Source organism: Rhyacophila brunnea, unplaced genomic scaffold (genome assembly GCF_057557595.1).
Source record: "Rhyacophila brunnea isolate RB1 unplaced genomic scaffold, BYU_Rbru_1.0 scaffold_110, whole genome shotgun sequence".
NCBI classification, from domain to species: Eukaryota; Metazoa; Arthropoda; class Insecta; order Trichoptera; family Rhyacophilidae; genus Rhyacophila; species Rhyacophila brunnea.
In genome coordinates, this window is record NW_028232764.1 from 921047 (window position 1) to 929117 (window position 8071).

The following is an 8071-nucleotide window of genomic DNA, read 5'->3' on the forward strand; positions in this document are numbered from 1 at the left end:
ATATGTAAGCATGTACAAGAGATTGTGATATTTCTTAATGAACTTAATGGATTATTAATCTTATAAAGGGCTAATGTGTGAGCTGAGGGTCAGATTATTAGAAGAGTTTTATTGAAAATAGAAAAACAAGAATTCACAGACTTATGGTATTTTTTATATCAATTGCTTGTATTTTCTATAATATAAACATTATATTGCTTTTCAACAGCCGCTATGCAATTTTATTGACAGGAATAATGGGCAGACAAAGGTGGGTATAATTAAATAATAATTTATAATCCCGTCCATAGTACCATTTGTCGTAAAATGGAATGATATGGTCACAAAATAATATAAGTAGTATAAATATTTAGGACTGCTAGTCGTTATAAGGGTACGTATAAACAACAGGATTATGAAAACACTTGAATTTATAAGCCATGAAGAAGAAGATTGTAAAGATTTTGGCAGAAGAAGTATAAAGCAAATAATTTCATTAGAGCCATTATAAGATTTGCTTGAACGAAAATGGAAAGCTAAAACACAAATTAATTCATTAATAAATTCAAGCTTACCAACAAATGCATTCTAAATATTATTTTTGATATAAGAAAGCTATATTCTAAACCCGCAAAAGATATTTAATAGGGTAAATAAATAGGATTTTATCATGATCTTACGAGTCAGATCCGTATCTTAGATAATAATCACAAACATTAAACATTTTTTGATTTATTTATACCAAGAAAAAACCATTGTATGCCGTTTATCATATGGGTTAAGAGTTTTTGAATCAATAATTTCCCCCCTGCTAAGATATAGAAAGCCAAATGGAAAATTTAAAACCCCTTAATGCATTTTTTCACATCTTACCTTGATCAATTCTCATGTGCTGCTCTTCTTCATACAAAATATATTATTTAAAGCTCATAATGATAAAAACCACGATACATGATTTATTTTATTTATGGGCTATATTTCTTTCATTGATCAATTTGCTTTACTAAATTATAGCTAGCAAATTCGGAATATTGCAAAATCCTTAATGAATTTTTTTATGTCAACCTTGATAAATTCATAAGAACAGCCAATTTTCTATCAAATGATATGAGTTTCATGTTTGATGATTCAAAACCGCGATATATTTTTATTTTATTTATGGGTTAATTTGATTTTTGGCTATTTATTGTTGTTAAAGGATGACTTTAGATTACTATTTAGAACAGATTTAGCAGAAATCACTTTCCATCTTATCATATTTATAATTTTATTCTTTCAAGGGTTATTTACTCAATTGTGTTCTGAAAACCCATTGTTTGTGAGCAGGCTCCACTTTCAATAAATATTCAATACAGCGAAATATACGAAAAACTATGATATGTATGTTTATTTCTATGAGAAGGAGATAAAAGGGTAAAGATTATTTATAAATAAATTAATGTATTCAATAGATGAGAGGTAAGCTGGCTCCATAAGAAATGAATCAACTAGTGCAAGATGAAAAAAGCATAAAAATATAACCCATAAATAAAAATTTAAAAGGGCTAAGTAATTGTGAAGTCAGCAAAAACAATATAATTAGGATACACCAAGTATTTTTTAATTGTATGTCATATATCTTGGGGTAGCACTAAATTTAGCATAGCCTTTGATGACTTTATCAACAGCATTTAAGAAATCCTTTTCAGTAGCTACGCGCCTTCTTTCACGTATAGCGAACATTCCCGCCTCAGTGCACACGCTTCTTAATTCCGCCCCTGTTGCATTTATGCAAAGTCTTGCAACCAATTCGAACCTAATACCCTTTTCGACACACATTTTTCCCGAATGAATATTTAGTATTCGGACTCTTCCTTCAAGATCAGGCAGCCCGAATTCGACTTTTCTATCAAGTCTTCCCGGCCTTAAAAGAGCAGGATCAAGAGTATCAGGTCTATTTGTAGCCATAATAACCTTAACATTTCCACGACTGTCAAAACCATCCAATTGATTAATAAGCTCAAGCATAGTTCTCTGAACCTCATTATCATTTCCAGACTCAAATCTTGTGCCACCAAAAGCATCCACCTCATCAAAAAATATAATGGCTGCCTTTTTAGATCTTGCCAGAGCAAATATTTCACGAACCATCCTTGCACCTTCCCCGACATATTTTTGTACAAGCTCAGATCCTATTACTCGAATAAAACATGCATCAGTTCTGTTTGCGACTGCTCGTGCAAGAAGTGTCTTTCCTGTTCCAGGTGGTCCAAAAAGTAATACTCCTTTCGGTGGATCAATTCCTAATCGAATATATTTTTCTGGATTAAGTAATGGTATTTCCACCACTTCCTTTATTTTCTCGATCTCTTCTTTACAACCACCAATGTCTTGATATGTCACATCAGGCCTCTCTTCGACTTGCATAGCGGTGACTGATGAATCTATCTTTCTTGGCAATGGCAATCTGATTTGGTATTTTGTTCTATCAACACCAACCCGTATTCCTTCTGAAAGATCTTCTAAATTAACTTTAGAACTCTTGCCAACAATAAACTTCGCCATTTGCTTGAGACTTATCATAAATCGTGTTTCATTGCTTTTACTCGTTGTTGGTGCTTTCTCCACGGTTTCCTCTGGCGGAAGTACCTTATTTAGACGAGCAACTATCAATATACTTTCTTCATTCATTGATTTTCGATCACCAGCTAAATCCCAGAGTGTCGGTGGTGCTAGTCCTGTTTCAACTTCTCGCAGGCCGAGCCTGAGTTGTATAGAATCAAATACTTGTGATATTTGTGACTCAATGTCTTGAATTGCTTCATGATGGTAGGGCCTTGAATATGCTAGTAAAAGACTTATATCATTATCGGAAATCGGGTCTGTGTTCGAAGGTACGTCTGCCATTTATAGAGGGCCTTGTAAATTCACATAATTATTCTGACAATAAAATTTTACTTCTATCAAATTTAACTAATTGAAAAAATCTATCTATTCTACAAATAATAACAGAGAAATTTATAATCTAAAATTTTTATCACATGCTTTTTTTTATATTTTAACGAATATCCATAATGAAATATTTATGACAGTTTTTAGCACATTTTTTTATATTTTAATAAATATCCACAATGGAATATTTAAAACAGTTGTTAGCACATTTTTTTATATTTTCATATATACATGATGGAATATTTATGACTTGTTTCATCCCATACATTTTTTTTAACGAATTTTGGTAAAATAAATGACACAACATCGAAAAATTATGAACCCGAATATATAAAGATATTTCTATTCTTAATAGATTATCACCGGGTATATTAAATTTTTGAATATCAATTCATTCTTCTATCTGCGCAATATTTAAATGCAGGGTAAGAAATCATAATAGTGTTTTTGATCATTTTGATTACTCTTGTACACCCATGTATTAATCAATCTATTTTTATTTTATAAAAATCAATAAACCTGTTATCATGTATTAATAATATATTCTAAAATCCATGATGATGTATATTATATATTTTCAGTATTTAATTGTTTTTTATAATTAATTTCGTGTTTTATTACAGCAAAAATCACTTTTTCTTTTTTTCAATTCATAGGAAGGCGTCTATATATTATTTTTCGATCCTTTAGATGAATTTTTGCTCCTCAAATACATATATAGAAAGTGTACATATTATTTAATATAGGTATGTTTTTATAATTTAATCACTAGACTTGTGTTGTTCTTGAGATATTATTAGCACAAAGGGCCATTATTATATCATTTAAAATATGATTTTCAATTTTTTTCAATTTTCATGGTATTTAAATATAATTTTAACCCTTGAAATGGCATTTTCTTGAATTTGTTTATGATTTTTTCAAGTTGAAATAGCGATATTGCAAAAAATAATCCAAATGGGTCAATTTAAAGCCCTTAATAAAAAAATATTTGGTTTTTTTGATATATAATCTTATTTTCCAGAAATAGCACAAAGAAGGTTAAATTCTATATATATTTTCTTTCTTTGCATTTTTGTGTATGAACCTAATGTAAGATAAGAAAATGCTAATCTTACGACACATGAAAAAAAATCCAATTCTAAAGACATGACGAAATTAGTATAAAGATATATTATTCGAAAATTCATATCAAATATAATATATTTCGAATATACTACAATAAGAATTGTTTTTTTATGATTATAATGTTCGCTGGTCTTCACATCTATATTAAATTCATTTATGAGAATAATGTGGCATAATAACAGCAATTTTTCCGGGTACATATGCGAGAATTCCATAAATAATATGCGAATTATGTTTTTTGCTCGAGCTTAAGATATATATAAAAAAATACAAATTTACTTAAGAATTACTAAACAAAAATATCCCAATTTGGTAAGTTTTTTTTATTTTATGTAACTTGATTTGAAGAACATATTATGATCATCAAGGATAAAACCAGCTTTTTGATAATTTATTTTAAAATTTTGGCTAAAGGTCAAATCTAATTTTAATAGTATAATGGTCGGTATATTATTTTTGAAAACAAATTTTACATGCATCGATGTATATATGCACACATAAAATATACATATATAGCATAAATAGAAATATTGGTAATGAGATTATTTTTAAAATGGTTGAAATTCTCAGTATAAAAGTTCATAAATATTGGTGAGCTTTATTTTATGATTATACTATTTCTGAAAAACCTTTTTGTATTCTACTTAGTGAATTTAGTCTCGTATTTCCATAAAAATTAATGAAAATGGCTGATTTAAAAAGAAAGTATTCTGATGCAACAATATAGATTATAGATTTTATAAATCGCTCAAATTTGTTTCGAAGGATTCATCTATCAATTATATACTAAACTAGCTCAAAGATCTAGAACTTATGCTAATTACTACCTAAATCATTATAATGCGTGTTTTTTGATTATTATTTACAATAAAATATACAATAACTTTATCTTAAAAAAATATTATAAGAGAAATGGCAATTAAAGTTTTTATTCAGCATGTAAACAACTGTATATTGATACAATTACGGTTTTTGTTTCTTTGAAATTGTTAAAAGATATATATACTGTCATTTATCATTCTGTTTAGATATTTAAAAACCATTTATGAATATTTTTTTTTCACAACTTCGGATAGTTTCTAAATTATTATCAAGTTTTGCGTCTAAAATATCTTTCACAAAATAGAGCCAAATTATTAATTATAAAAAATACTATATCCAAATTTTATTCTAGTAAATAAAAGAGCTTTTTTTCTTCGTAAGCTACCGACAAAGGCTAAATATATAAAATACAAATTAGATTGATGTTTTCAGCACTTAATTTTTTTTTTGCTCCAATATTCAAGTCTTATAAGTTTCGCTTGCTATTTAATTTGCGTTTATTCTTATATACATTCATAAAAATTCTTTCCCTGTTAATAGTATGATTTCAAGATGTAAAAGTCTTATATACAAAATAATAAGGTTAAAATAGTTAAATAATAGAAAACCAAACTATTGCTAAAAAATACACTTTAAAGATCTTATTATTTAATTTAGAGCTGATGAAATAGTAAACAGCCAGAATATTATGCAAACTGGTTCTAAAAACACAAATAATAACAAAAAAAACAAATATGATTGATGAAGCCTACTGATATATAGATAAAAATCACAGCTTTACAAAACGAAATATAAAACTAGATATATAAGCTCTTAAATTCAAATTACTTTTATATAACCTTAGAATCACAAATAAGTACATTAAATATAGATATAGATACATAAGGACAAATTAAATATTGCCAATCTTTTGTTAAGTAAACCCAACTTTGCAGCAAACCAGCCTTAAAGATATATAAATAGTTTATTTCGAATAGAAAAACTTAATGTAACAAAATAAAATTTAAGGTATGTATTTAAACATAAAAAATCTTTTAATAACCAAAAAAATCACTTTTATTTTTATTTTTGTCTTGATATCAACGGTTTTAATAGATTCTTTGACTGGATCATGCTTTATCTATAATTTTTGTAGCCAATATATTGTTTAATAGCAATCATTATATGCTATTTTTTACTTTTCTTTATAAAACTCATTTGAAGATATGTCAACGACCAAATTTTTTATAATATATAAATATTTGTAGCCAACTTTTATAATAATGTTTTTGCCAATATAGTTGATTGATTATAAATTCTGAAAATTCAAAAGTAAATATAACCATAACTTTTAGAATATAACTATATTTTTGAAAGAATATGTGGTTCTAATATTACATATAATTTATTCCAATATTGATGATTCTATATTTTTTTTGTTTAAAATTAATGGATATATACCAATAAAAAATGACACCTCATATCCAAATATATAAATTTCCTATAAAATTTTAATTTATATAAAACCTTAGTAGCAGATCTTTATATGCATAAAATATCCATTTTAAACTAAAACCTTACGATAATGACACAAAAATTAGCTGAAAAAAATTTAAATCGACAAGAATACTGCTGTAAGAATTATTTTTGTAAAAAAGAGTATTAGTTGCAAAAATAATTCACGCTTAATTCATGTGGTAAAATCAAAAATACGAACAAATATAAATTTACTGTAAGCAATATTTAAAACAATTTGTAATTTTACGAGCTAGTAAACTTAAAGAGTAAGTATGATATTTGAGATTGATGATATTTTTAATATTGCTACACCAGGAATAAAAAATTAACACCATTTAGGTGTAATTACCTATGTTGTGATAAAATTAATAATATTTTTAAATTTTATATAGACTTTCTAAAGTTACATATCACTTAAGCGCACAATACCGATAAACATAAATTTTTTATACAAAAAAAAATTCACACATATTCTACGCATAGATATTATACATTTTTTCCTATCATCAAATTTAAATCTGGGATTCTAGAGATTATATACTTGGGCCTTTAAAAAACAACGCATGAGTAATTTTTTTATTTTTGAACATCTTATATGTTAGAACCCGAAATCATGAATGAAGTATTCGATCCTATTATATTACGAAAATATATTTTAAAAAATAATATAGGCGAAATTAGTCGATATCGACCCTCAATACATATACTTTACATTTTTTTCAGCCTTATATGCTTTACTTTTTGCAAAGATGACAGTTCGAACAAAACTATGAAATAAAAACATGTGATGCATAAAAAAATTGAATCGCATTGAATTATTTAGCAGTTTTTATTGTATTTGATAGCATCTTTACTAAATATAACACAATATATTCATTTTTATGTGGTCTTTTGCCGAAAGGATTCGATAACACTATTACATTATTTTACACATGTAATAGAGCTCAAATATCATATAAAAGGCCAGAATTTAACTTCTATTTCACAATGTTATTTAAAAAAAAAATACATTTTTCTGTGTAGGTAGCTGTCAAAGCCGTTGAATCAAAATTTATGTGACCATAAGTTTTTTTTGTGCACAAAAGTACAAAAATATATAATTTTAATCATCAAGTTAAATTGAAAAAAACCCCGATTTTAAATATCAATATACCAGAAATTAAAGACTTTATACATGTAAATATTCTATAATAAATACATTAAAACCAAATTTATGATAAAAACAAGCGGCTTTGTAACTTAAATTTATGTTCAAAAGTTATTATATGCTTTTTAATGGAGGTTTGGAATGATAAAAGATGGCTGGAAGCGTATGGCCTTTAAAAAAGACATCGCCTTTCTAATATTTACATAAAAACACTATAGTAGCACTTGATTTGGCTTTATAGAACATGTACCATTGAAGCATTCTATTTTTTTATTAATCTGTGCTTACTTTTTAAATAAATTTAATATTTCGATTTTAAAAAACCCCCAATAGATTAGAACAGTATATAAATATGCAAGAATTTGTGTTCGCACAAAAAAAAATTAAAAATAAATTTCATCACACTAAAAAATCAATAAAAATTATGAAAGCTAAAATCATTGTGATAAGTTTGAAAAAGTATGTATCCCAGAATATCATTGAAAAATCCATATACTATGACCTAATTGTTTTAGTCATCAATAAATACAATAGATTGTTTTGAAATACAAAATATATACGCTATTT

At 26.4% G+C, this 8071-nt stretch overlaps 1 pseudogene; it reads right to left on the reverse strand.

The window, feature by feature from the left end:
• Window positions 1-1578: 1578 nt before the first annotated feature.
• LOC147078243 (26S proteasome regulatory subunit 7 pseudogene) lies at window positions 1579-2865 on the reverse strand (annotated as a pseudogene).
• Between the last annotated feature and the right edge of the window lie 5206 nt (window positions 2866-8071).